The following is a 13,508-nucleotide window of genomic DNA, read 5'->3' as shown; positions in this document are numbered from 1 at the left end:
AGTGAAAAGGATGCATGTCCTGCAAGAGGGGTTGAGGAATCAGTAAGAGCGCATCAGACCTCGGATTGAGCAGCCCTATAGAGAAAAGGAGAGCAAAGCAACCCTTAAGGTGTATTTGGATAGCTTTGCCTCCATAGAGTCTTCTCAGGGGGTTCTGGCAAAAGGACACTTGCCTTCCTCTCTCATAGAAGAAGGCAAATGAGAGAATCGCTGAGGACTCAACAGTAAAGCTAGGAGGGTCAGATTTCCTGAAAACCACAGGGCTGTAGCTTTAGCAGATGCACAGCCAAAAACAAATTAATCAATAAAGTGTTGGCCTTTCTCTCTGTGATCTGTATTGTCTGCCTACAACTATATATATATATATATATATATATATATATATATATATATATATATATATATATGGGATACATTACTCACCGTAATCGTATTTCTGATGCTTGTATCTGCTTAGATTCACATGCTGTGCATAGGCCGACATCTAGTGGAAGCTGCGGAGTATTACAGTTTGTTTTTCGAAAGTCGAAAATGGGCGTCGACACAGGCGTGCCAGTAATACTATCCCTAGTGTGACGTCCACTGTACCCAAGATCCCTCACGCGTGTAGGATCCTCAGATTGTATTTTTTCTGACATGAGGAAGCATGAGGAGTAGCGTGAGTACAGATAATCCAAGCAGATAGACAGAAAGGTAAGACTACAAGCAATCATGCGCCTTCTCTCGGAGGGGAGGAAGGGTGGGTCGCATGTGAATCTAAGCAGATACAAGCATCAGAAATACGATTACGGTGACTAATGTATCCCTTCTGAGGCTTGTGGAATCTGCTTAGATCACATGCTGTGCATAGATTAGCGAGCAGTACCAGAAGAAGGAGGTGGGATGTGAGAAGGGTCATGAGCAAACAGGTGTCTTAGAACCGCTTGTCCCTTTGTGTATCTGTCTTGGAATGAGTGTCAATGCAGTAATGCTGAGTAAAAGTGTGAATAGAGCTCCAAGTAGCCGCTTTGCAAATGGTGTCGAGGGGAACATTTGCAATGAAAGCCAGAGTGGCACCAATGCCTCTAGTAGAGTGGGCCCTTGGCGTAAAAGGCAGAGTCTTTTCAGAAAGAGAGTAACACAGCTGTATACAGTTGATAATCCACTTCGAGATAGCGCCCTTAGAGACGCGATCCCCCTCTCTGCCTGTAGCTACGGAGACAAACAGTTGATCTGTTTTCCTTAGCGGTCTGGTTTTATTTACATAGTATAGGACCGCCCTACGCACATCTAGGGTGTGTAGTTTCACCTCAGCCGAGCTTTGCGGGTTCTGGAAGAAAGTCGGAAGCTCGATGGACTGGTTTACATGGAACTTGGATATGAATTTAGGAGAGAACCTAGGGTGTGTGCGTAAAACCAGTTTGTCCTTGTGGATAGTAAAGAAAGGATCCTGCACTGACAGAGCCTGAATTTCACTGACCCTTCTTATGGAGGTAATGGCTACTAAGAAGGCCGTTTTATAAGTCAGGTGTTTGAGACTACTTTTATGCATGGGTTCGAATGGGGGTCCCATGAGCTTAGCTAGCACCACGTTGAGGTCCCATCCTGGCGGTGGGTTCGAAATAGGAGGGTGAAGTCTCTTTACTCCTTCCATGAAGGCTTTAACCACTGGTACTTTCCACCACGAGACCTTGTTATGGGATGTGGTGTAAGCCAAGAGGGCTGCCAGGTGTACTTTTAGCGAGTTAAAAACCAACCCTGCATCCAGCAGGTGGAGCATGTATGTCACAACGTTGGAAGGAGTGCAATCAACCGGGTTGATTTGTTTATTCTGGCACCAGATAACGAATCTTTTCCACTTATTAAAGTAACAGTGCCTTGTATTTGGTTTCCTGGACTCCTTTAGAATGTCCATACACCTCTGTGGTAATTTGAGATGTCCAAACTCTATGACTTCAGGAGCCATGCTGCTAGGTTCATAGAGTTGGGTTCCTGATGCACTGTTTGACCCTGTTGCTGGGACAGTAGGTTGTACCAGGCTGGGAGTCTGATGGGTTCGCACACCGCCATCCTGCGTAGGTGTGGAAACCATGGTTGTCTCGCCCACATGGGAGCAACTAGGATGAGCGTCATTGATTCCTTGTTCATTTTGTACACCACCTTCCTGATGAGAGGAGTTGGTGGAAAAGCGTACGCAAACATCCCCGACCAGTTCATCCACAGGGCATTCCCTTGGGAGTCCGGCTGGGGGAACCTGGATGCAAATCCTGGGCATTGTTTGTTTTCGCTTGTGGCGAATAGGTCTATAGTGGGGAAACCCCACTGAGAGAAGAGATCTTCTACTACGTCTCTGTGAAGGACCCATTCGTGTTCTTCTGGGAGGGAGTCTCTGCTTAGAGCATCCGCTAGGGAATTGAGCTCCCCTGGAACGTGTTGCGATGACAGGAAGATGTTCCGTTTGAGTGCCCATATCCATATTTTCTGGGCAAGCTTGGACAGATTTGGCGAACGAGTCCCCCCTTGCTTGTTCAGATAGAACATGGCTGTCGTGCTGTCCGTCCTGATCTGCACCGACAAGTTCAGTAGATGGGGCTCGAACGCCCTTAGCGCTCGGAATACTGCCAGAAGCTCTAGCATATTGATGTGGTTCTTGGCTACTGAGTGAGACCAGAGACCCTGAGCTGTGTGGTGGAGATGGTGAGCTCCCCACCCAGTCAGGCATGCATCTGTAGTCACCACGGCTTGTACTTCGGGATCGTAGAAGGGTTTCCCCTTTGCGAGATTCTCTCTTGTCCACCAGTGTAGGCTTTGTACGAGTGTTGGCGAAACGACCACTAGATCGTCCCAATGACCACTTGCCTGAGACCACTGTTTCGCCAACCATTCCTGCATGGGACGCATGCGCAGACGCGCGTGGGGGACCAGGTAAATGCATGACGCCATCATGCCCAGTAACCGCATAGCTTTGCGTACTGTTATCTGTTGACCTGACTGATAATGCGGAATTTGCAGAAGTATATTCCGAATTCTCTCTTCCGAAGGGAAGGTCAATCCTTTCTGAGTATCTAGGATAGCTCCTAGAAACTGTTTTGAGGTGCTTGGCACCAGACTTGACTTTTTCTCGTTGATGGAGAAGCCTAATTCGTGGAGGAGGTCGATAGTCCTCTGAATGTTTGACCTGCAAATTCCTGGGGTTTCCCCCGTTATGAGCCAGTCGTCCAGATAAGGGTACACCGGGATTGCTTCCCTGCGTAGGTGTGCAGCCGCCACCGCCAGTACCTTGGTGAATACCCTTGGTGCTGAAGCTATCCCGAAGGGCAGTACCTTGAATTGGTAGTGGCGACTGTCCACCTTGAAGCGCAAGTACTTTCTGTGCGCTGGGAGCATGGAAATATGAAAATAGGCATCTTTCATATCCAAGGTTGCCATGTAATCCCCCTTTTTTAGGAGGGGGATTACCTCTTGTAGCGTGGTCATACGGAATTTTTGGGGCTTGACATACTTGTTGGCAGGCCGTAAGTCCAATACTGGGCGCATTGTCAAATCTTTCTTTGGCACAAGGAAGTAAGTTGAATAGATACCCTTGTTTACCTGGTGTCCTGGGACGAGTTCTATCGCGTCCTTTTCTAGCAGAATGGCGATCTCCTCGAGAAGGATCTTTTGATGCTCTAGGGAGTGCACTCTTTGTCGTGGAGGATGATTCCGGGGACGCTGCAGTAGTTCTATACAATATCCTGCGGATACTGTTGACAGCACCCATATGTCTGAGGTGATCCCTTCCCAAGCCTGGGTGAAGGTGGAAATGCGTCCCCCTACTGGGGTTGCGTGGCAAGGGACCCTGAACTGAGCGTCACTGTTTTGGTGGAGGCGTGCCACCTCCCTTGTTGGGGCTGCCTCTGCCTCTTCCACGACCTCTCTTGTTACCCCTGCCGTAACTTTGGGTAGACTGCTGGTTGTTATTCCATTGTGTACCCTGTCCCTGGGCATAGTTGCTTCTTTGTGAATTTTGGCCGCGTGGGCGACGAAAATTATTGTTCCCCCTCTGGTTAGGGGGTTTGTTGGTAAGCTGGCCAAGGGATTTGAGAGTCTCATATTCATCTTTGGCATTTTTAAGTGCGTCTTCGACCGCTTTCCCAAACAATAGGTCGGGTTCCACTGGCTTGTCTATTAAAGAAGCCTGGGTTTCTGTCTTGAATCCCGACTGCCGTAACCACGCATGTCTCTTGATAACAGTACCTTCTGCTATCAATCTCCCTGCGTTGTCAGCGGCGTCGAAAGTTGCTTTTAAAATGCAACCAGACACGGCTCTCCCCTCTGCTGAGATCCGAGCCAGCTGGCCCTTTAGCGGTTCTGGAGCGGAGGCAATGAGCGCCGCGACTTCTTCCCATTGATGGCAATTGTAACTAGCCAACAGGGTGGTGGAATTCGCAATCCTTGCTTGGTAGGCGGACGTTGAGGCTACCTTTCTGCCAAACCCGTAAAGTTTTTTGCTCTCCTTATCGGGAGGGGCTTCTGATGAAGATAAGGGCGTGCCAGCCCTTTTTCTAGTGTTGGTCACCACTAGGGAATCTGGTTTAAGATGTCCCCTTATATACAGAGGGTCAGACTGGGCTGCCCGGAAAATCTTTTCAATTCTGGGGTTGACAGCTCTGGTGAGGTTAGGATTCACCAGGGAAGGATCTATTTTTCGTTGGATGGATTTGAGGATAGGGATGGTCTGAGCGACCGGTCTTCTCTCTCCTACAAACTCCTCCGCGAAGTCCCTTTCCTCCTGTACACCGTGGGTGTCGATGTGGAAGTGTTCCGCTGCTCGAGCGAGAACCTCATTGAGGAGGGGCTGGTTATCAACTGGAGAGTCAGTAACTGGGGCTTCGCTTTGTACTGGGGAATCTACTCTGTAAATTTCCTGCTCATCTTCTCCCTCCTCCGGGTCCTCATCCTCTGCATAGTAATCTGTCCCGGTTTGTTCTCCTGGTCCTCTTCAGGGAAAACTTGTCCCTGGTAACTGGGGAGTGGAGTAGAATATGGAGTGGAGTAAGGCTGAACCTCGAAGGGTTCAGGTCTTTCGACCCGGGGCTTTTTACTTAGCGGGATAGGATCGGAGGAGCCTGAGGGTGTGGCCCCTTGAGGGTTATATGAAAGAAAGTGTTCTGGGTTCTTATCATAAAAATCAGCCATGGAAGACATCCTAGACATAACCCTGTCTATGTCCTCACTGGACCATACCCTGGAACAGGGTATTACTTTAGCAGGTGATGATTTATGGGACTTTTCAAGGGTAGACTTGTGTTTACTTGTCTGCCTAGGGTGAGAGGATGGCTTTACAGGGGTGGAAGGCTGTGCTTTCCGCTGTTTCCCCCCCTCCCCGTGCGTGGAAAAGTGTTTTCCCTGTCCCTTGGAGGCCCCAGAGACTTTCGACGCCTGGCGCCGAGGGTCTGGAGAGGTATCTGTGTGCTTCGGGCGTGGGGCCTCACTGGTGTTAACCGCGGTCTCGGTATCTTGGAGCGCGGCCTGGGGGTGGAAGTCGTCTTCGTCTCCCGACGATCGAACTTCCGTTAATGTGTGTAGCGAGGCACTCTTGGCAAGAGTGGATGATTGCCTTGCGTCGTGAGGTGATCTCGATCGAGAGCGCCCAGAGGACACCGAGTCGGACCGTTCTTTCTGTGCCTCTTTCCGGGAAGTCGACTTCGTCGAGGTCCGGTTGGTCTTAGTGTGTTTAGTGTGTGTTAGGTGTGTAGCGCTTGCGTCGCCGGGGGTCTTCCCCATAGCCGCCCTGCCGGACGACCTTCCGAGGTCGGGGACCTGCGCTCGCCGGCTGTCTTTCGACGCCATAATGCCCTCGCCGTCCGAAAGAACGGCGTCGCTGCCATCGCTGAAGGCGCCCTCCGCTGCCATGGCCTCCTGCCTGGCGTGGTGGGCCCAACGCTTTGTCGAACGGTCCTTAAGTGTCTTAGGTTTAAACCTACTACACGCTCTGCAGTTCGCTTCGGGGTGATCCCTCGGCAAGCAGAGATTGCACGTGGCGTGCCTGTCGACCCAAGGGTATTTGCGATTGCACTTGGGGCAGAATTGAAAAGGGGTACCCTCCATACGCACCTTAAGGCAGCGGGCTGCTAAGTGTAGGAATATATAAAATGTAACTATATATATAAAGAGTGAAGAGTATGTACCACCCCCCACTCTCCCTACTTGTAAGGGCCGAGGCCAGCGGCCTACTAGGCCCGGGCCGAGGCCAGCGGCCTTCCGAGGCCCAGATCCGTCGTGCAGCAGTCGACGGTCGATGACTTCTCCAGCCGTCGTCGAGGTTGAGGGTCGACGTTGGGGTGGGGAAGGAAATGAATAAGAATTATAATTATAATAACAGCAAAAGTATGGCTAAGGCCAGGGAACTCCGCAAGATGCTTCCGACCAGTATGGCGGAAAAAAACAATCTGAGGATCCTACACGCGTGAGGGATCTTGGGTACAGTGGACGTCACACTAGGGATAGTATTACTGGCACGCCTGTGTCGACGCCCATTTTCGACTTTCGAAAAACAAACTGTAATACTCCGCAGCTTCCACTAGATGTCGGCCTATGCACAGCATGTGATCTAAGCAGATTCCACAAGCCTCAGAAATATATATATATATATCCTTTTACCATGACCATTTAATCGTCTAGCCTTCTAATGAAATCAGTATTTTTAACCTATATCCCCTCGTTACATAAAACCCAATACATAAATGCATGCACATGGAGACGTTAAGATTCAAGGGTGATCAGATAAGGCTTTGGATTGTGTCCAAAGCAGACAAGGAGGTGGTGATATTCAATCAGAATCCAGAATATTGTGGTTTAAAAAAAAAAAGAGAGATACTTGATACCGTAGGGACCATGTATTTGTTGTTATTTTTTTCTATTTATGAACATGATGTCATTTTGAACAGATATGACTAGAAAGTAGACAATACCAGAGAGCAGAGGCATCCCTAGGAAAATATTCCTTTACACAAGCACATTGTTGGATTGAATGTTGTATACGGGAGGTGAAGGGGGAAGAGTAGGAACATATACGAAGGACAGTGACGGGAGAACATTGCAGTATTTTAAACAATGAGTGCCTGAGGCCAGTGTTTTCATTTTTACAAATTAGTAGTTCAGAAGGCAGAATGCAGGAAAGGTGATTAGGGCGGTTAGTTTGGAGAAGAAGGTACAAGGGGTGGGGTCCTTATTCCATAACTAACAGGTGGAATTTGAGCCTTGTATTAAAGAGGTACACAGAAAAGGTGGCTTTGATGTCCAGGAGAGAAGCATGTTGGGAAAAGGAGTGAAAGCTGGAGGAGGCGTGGAGTGGGGATACTGCTAGGTTGTGCATCGACAAAGAGTGGGGGGCTGTAAAGGCGCAGTACAGTGAAATGCATTCAGCAAAGCAGTGGGGGGCAACACCATGGATGGATGCGTAGACAAATTGCAGGAATTTAATGAGTGCTATTTTGCACTGAGAGCTATCCAGCATGGTGGCGGTAAGCAGTGGTGGTGCAGAATGTGGTTAGGTTGGAAAAGGTACATATCATAAAGATGAGGGCTTTGCTGAGGGGAGCAAAAGGGTCAAGGGTAGACCAAGAAGTAGGATGGTACAGTAGTTTAATGGAGCACAAGGACGTGGATAGGTCTTATAGCTGAATGGTGTGAGAGGTGTGGGCGGATGTTTGCGAGGTTGAGTCTGGCAGCTGTGGCCCCCGGACATGATGAAATGGTAGATTTTAGGTTGCTGTCAAAGAGAACCAAAATGTTTTGAGCCATGGGGGCGGGGAGAAAGCGGTCAGGGAAAAAAAGATAGGAGAGGGGGATGTGAAAGAAGGGTTGGTGTTGGTGGCTGGGAGAAAGAAGACTTCCAGCTTTGAAAAGTTTAGCATGAGGTTGTTAGGCAGTTGGTTGTGCTTTTGATGACTGCCGGGGTGAGGGAGAAGGACACCAGAGTATCGAAATGACGGCTTGTCGGAGGCAGCTATTACCCGCAGTGTGGCTTGACGGTCCTCACAATCCCCACTCTCTTTCTCCACGCTCCCGGGTCCTTTCCTCTAACCTCGTTTGATCCAAAACAGGCATTGCATCGTGGCGTGTTGGTTCTCGGACTCAGGAGCAGGGTCTGTTCAGGTTTTCCAGAGCCCTCCAGCTGGGGGTTGACTTTAATTTCAACTCTTATTGGTGAGTGCTCAGTAAGCAGAAAATGAATAGGAGGAAGAGGGAAAATCTTAAAAGGTGGAGACCTCTTACATCTAGCCACACTTAATGCTCATTCTGCCATCAAACGCTCTGCCGACATCTGCCTCCTCCTTGAAGACATTGACCTGGACATCCTTGCTCTTACCGAGACATGTTTCAATGCCAGCTCAGTCACTGCTTTTGACTCCCTTCTCCCTGGTGGCTATAAGATCATCTCCAAGCTTCGCCCTAACTGTGCTGGCGGTGGGGTTGCTCTGATCTTCCCTGAGTGGGTCCCTTCTTCCTTCATACCCACCCAGCTTTACTCTTCCTTCAAGAGCCTGGTTTGCAAGCTGGTCATCTCTCCTACCTCCTCTCTGACCACTGGCAATATCTACAGACCACCTGGCTCTACCACCCTGTTCCTCGCTGAATGGGCCGATTTCTCCTCCTCTTTCCTCACAACCACCTCTAAAGTCCTTCTCGTAGAAGATTTCATCATCCACCTTGACTCCTTAATCACAGCATCCACACTTCTGTGACCTGTGCACATCGCTCTCCCTCTCCATTCTCCCTTCTGGTCCTACCCACTCGGCCGGACACACTCTTTATGCCTTCATGCACTGATCTTTCACTCTCCTCCCCACTGATCACCCCCTCTCCTGGTCAGACCACTCTCTCCTCTCCTCTCACCTGGGTCCCCTCGGCCCTCTGACCGCACCTCCCCACTCCTGCCAACCTCGTTCACGAACATACGTCCGATGAAACAAGTGTCAGCTGCAGCCTTTGCATCTACCTTCATCCCCCATCCCTCCCCACTACTGACTCTACCTCTGACTCTGCTCTCAGAAACCTCCATCTAGCCATTACTAATAGCCTTGGCATTCTTGCCCCTGTCACGAGGATCCGCTGAAACATGCCTCCAAGTGTAACACCTGGTACGACTCAGAACTTGCAATATTGAAACGCAAAGAGCTGCAGAACAGAAGTGGCAGACCTCAGTCTCACCCTCTGACAAACTGGCCTGTCGCCTGCTCCAAAGGCAATACAGACTCTCCATCTGCACCAAGAAAAGGGCCCACATCCCGGCTCGTGTCTCTGGTACATCCAACAACACAGCGCACTGCTTTAAAATCTACAGGGAACTAGCCAACCCTTACGCTTCTTCCCTCCCAGGCCCTCTGCAACGCATTGGCCACGCACTTCATTGCAAAAACTCTGGATATCCTGAGCACCGTCGTATCGCTCTCCCCCTCCCCTTACCTTGCCCCCTACCTCCTATGGCCTCCCATCCTCCCTCTGCCTTTCTCTCCTCCTCTCCTGTCACACCTGATGAGGTCAAAAGGGGTGTCCGCTCCATTAGGGTCTCCTCCAAACAGGTTTCCCCCTGCTCCTCCAGAACCATTAAGGACAATATTGGTTCTTTTGCCCCTGAACTTGCTGATTTCTGCAACCCGTCTTTTGCTACTGGATCTTTCCCCTCCTCCCTCAAGCACTCCCTTGTGCGCCCCCTCCTGAGAAAACCTTCTGCAGACCCCTGCTGTTCAGCCAACAACTGCCCCATATCTATCGCCCCCTTCCTTGGGAAACATTTGGAGAAGCTTATCTTCCCCCAATTTACCAGGCACACTGAACTTAATCTACTCTCCTGTTCTGTACGACCCCTCAAGCTAATCCAAAATAGAACTGCAAGACATATCCTTGGCCTCAAGCCCAGTGACCACTTCTCTCCAGCCCTAAAAACTCTCCACTGGCTCCTGGTTGCTGCAAGGATCAAACTCAAATCCCTCTACATCATCCATAAGGCTGTCTGGGGCCGGGGACCCTGCTATCTACAACTTGCCCTCAATAAATACTCTCCCTACAGATCTTTGTGTTCCTCTGGCACAAACTCTCTGTGTGTCAAGCGCTTCGCTAAACAGTGAGCATGTGGCCGATCTCTCTCTTCAGCAGGTCCCCCTCAAATTCAGAAAGCTCCTCATGACTTTCCTTTTCGCCTCCTCCTTCCGGTCCATCCTCCTCTGCTAAACCCCACAGTTGCTGAGATTGCTGACAAGGGGCCTTATGTGTCCTCTTGGGCCCTGGCCTCCCACACCCAATCGCCTTCAGCATCCGCCCACTCCAGTACTTGTCTTGGCACCCACTGGCCTATGCTATCACTGGCCTGACCTTACGTATTTATTGGCAGCTGACCACTCACCTAGGCACTTACAGTTGCTCACTCCCTAGCACTCCCCTCTTAGTACACCTAGCACTTACACCCCAATCCCTTATCCCTTCCCCCTCTCTCTCTCTCTCTCTCTGCACTTGCACGTTCTGAATGCTCACAAGGCCTAGTAGGTCAGCCTCCATCTTTCAATGTTATATTTCATTTTCATTCCCATGTTCCCTCCCTATTGCCTTGTGGGCGCTTTGAAACACAATTTACTTGCTGTATAAGCACCTTACAAATGCACAATAAATACAAATAAAAATAGATCTTTACCTTTTCAACCTAACTGGCACCTTTTGTTACATGTTTTGGATTTCCTGTTTTGATTTACCATGGTCTTCACAGTTTGTTACTGTAGGCTGGAAACAAATCTGGTAATACCCCTCCTACGAAGCTCTGTAGGAGGAACACAAGAAGGAGCTTGGTATTGCATCTGGCATAGAGACTGAGACTGGGTAGCAGCAGGCTGGGCTAGATTGGTCTAAAGCCTGGTAAACTCGCCCTTCTTGACATATATAAGCTGCACCCTATACCCTCTATCACCTACAGCCGTTTCACTACTGCCACTATTGCCACTACTGGACCAGCAGGGGTTTTGAGGAGGGAGGTGCCCTGTGAAGAGGCACCTGTGAAGAGGCCCGAGGCATGAGGGGAGCTGATACAGCTGCTATAGTGCCCTCCCGAACTTAACACCAGAGATGGTGGTTTAATTAGGTACTAGGGAGTATAAGTTATATAGTGGCTGAGGTGCATTTTTATTGATTACCCCCATAATTTCAATTAATATTCACAATCAATACTGGGTCGAGGGTCAATATGGTAGTAAGGACAAGAAGCACCAGGGCAGAGCCCAGCAAAGCTGTGGGACCAAGAGGTTTGAGAAGGACTTAGTCAACTCCAGAGATGGCAACAGGGGGCTGCACACTGAGGCAGGCCTGCATTAAGTGGGATCTGTGGAGCCAGACACCTTCTGAAGGGCTTACAGAATCACAGTCTCCCCCAGCAGGGGTTAGGATTGATAAACAAAGATGTACCAGAGGGACAGCCCTTATCAGGGCCCACTGGGGCACGGTCCTTGATCCCTCGAACAGAGGTTTGAAGACTCTTGCAATCCACACGACAGTGTCGAAAGAGCTCCAAGCACACAACTCCACCAAGTTAATCGAACCATCACCCGAACCAAACCCGACAGATGAATACTGGAAGTACTGGAGCGATCAATGGATAGAGACTATGACGAACACTGTTAAGGGATCGTGTCAACGCAGCTTTCTCCACCTTCGGTACTTGAACCAAGTACCCCAGTCAGCCTTCCTTTCCCTAACCCAAGTACTATGAATGTATAGGCTATAATCTTGGATAATCAGCTGGAGCTGGAGTTAGTAAGCGAGAAATGACCCTCTCAGGAAGGGCAGAGATGCCCAGTTGACTCCACGAGTCTAAAGCCCAAAGCTATTGGTTTTACTCCTATCCCTGAAATACTAGGAATTATATCAGACCTATTAAGCAAGTTTGAACTAGGACAGCAGGAACAAATGACTGAAGGCATATTGGCATATGAGACTGATCATGTGCCAACAGCCATTATTGACCTTCCATCCAGGTAGGATGTAACCCCTGCAGGCGGTAAAATTATGCCTCCCCTTACTTGGAGGATAAGTTAAGCCAAGAAGTCGAGGGGGATATTGCTACTGTCACTCGCTTGGCATCCACAGAGGCCTTTTTGGTGGAAATCAAAGACTTATTATTGAACCTTACAATTGGGAATGATAAAGCCCAAACTCAGCATGATCCCACCATAGAAAGTTTGGATAGACTTTATTCCATTCTCAAACTATGGGTAAGGCCAGCAAACGCAGAGCCCACCAAAGGTCATATGGTTATGTCATTGAATAAAACCCAGGGCAGAGAAAATTAAATTGCTGTTAGGGAAAGGAAGAATGGGCCAAAAGAGAGGCCTACAAGGATAAGCCAAGTGAAAGCTAGGAAAACACATCAAAAGGAGAACAATCCTGGATGTGAGCCCCACAGTTTTCAACTGACTAATTGCTCCATGACAGAAGGTAAAGAGATGCCCCCAATGGACTCCCATACTGATAGACATGGAGAGATAACTATGGGGAAATATAGGCAGCGAGGGAGAAATGGAGGAAGTTCACAGGCCCCTCAAAAAACTCAGCATGGTCCAAATATGATGATAAGCGAAGTCACAAAACAGCCAGAGTCTGACACACAATCGTAAACCAAAGTGGAGGATCACTTGCTGGGTGCAAATGCCCTAACAGATCTATTGGTGGACTGGAGGAAGTTGAATCTGATCTGTACTGTTGTATCCCATGAGAGCAAAAATGAATATAGGGGTCCCCTTTTTTAAATCACTACATAAGATATTGTGGGTTGGCGAAATGTCTTTTAAAAATGTTTTTTTTCCTGTTCATATTTGATCTGATTTTACTGTGGGGGCTGCAGGTTTTAATAATCCCCACCCGAGGGCCTGTGTCATCCAATGTAGGGAGGCATTAGCGTCTATGGGCATTAAAGTCTATCTGGATTGAAATGGTAACATTTTCTAACTCCATGATCTATGGTATGAGCCCCTATTGTCCAATAATGTGCATATGGAGTATTGGTGCTTATATGAGGAAGGCAATGGGGAGTAAAGACCAAAACTCCCGATACTGAAGGCTAAGCCAGCAAGCAAATTGAGCCATGATAACCAAATAATAAGGCATGCACAGAAACTATCGCTCCATGACCGGGAAACAGTATACGGCCAATGAGTCTCTAGAAATGGGAAAAAGAGGTTCCAGGTTTCTTGTTAAACCCGATATCCTGGAATGTTGCAGATATAAAAGAGAACGTAGAGGATAATGAATGGTTAACCTTTTTAAGGGTTTATGGAGGATGATTCCTCCAAGACACTTGGACACAGTCTGAGTTTACTCTCAAAGGATGTAATAGTTTTTCAAACAATACACAGAAAGGGGCTAGGAGAAGACCTACCTGGGTATAATCACATTAATAAGGATCTCCCTCCCATTCAAGCTAGAGAGAGTAAGCTTTGGCACTAGGGATGTCCTGGGGGTTGCTCTAAAGATTTACGAAGACCAACAGGGGTTACTTATTGTAA

The 13,508-nt window shown here is 48.7% G+C and overlaps 1 protein-coding gene across 2 annotated transcripts in view; it reads right to left on the bottom strand.

Annotated features, from left to right (window-relative positions):
- POLG (DNA polymerase gamma, catalytic subunit) overlaps positions 1 to 13,508 on the bottom strand; it is a 1,004,779-nt gene that overhangs the window by 610,528 nt on the left and 380,743 nt on the right. The window lies entirely within an intron of this gene.

This window comes from Ambystoma mexicanum, chromosome 11 (genome assembly GCF_040938575.1).
Source record: "Ambystoma mexicanum isolate Mex_15411 chromosome 11, UKY_AmexF1_1, whole genome shotgun sequence".
In the NCBI taxonomy this organism is placed as follows: Eukaryota; Metazoa; Chordata; class Amphibia; order Caudata; family Ambystomatidae; genus Ambystoma; species Ambystoma mexicanum.
This window is presented reverse-complemented; position numbering and strand designations above follow the sequence as displayed.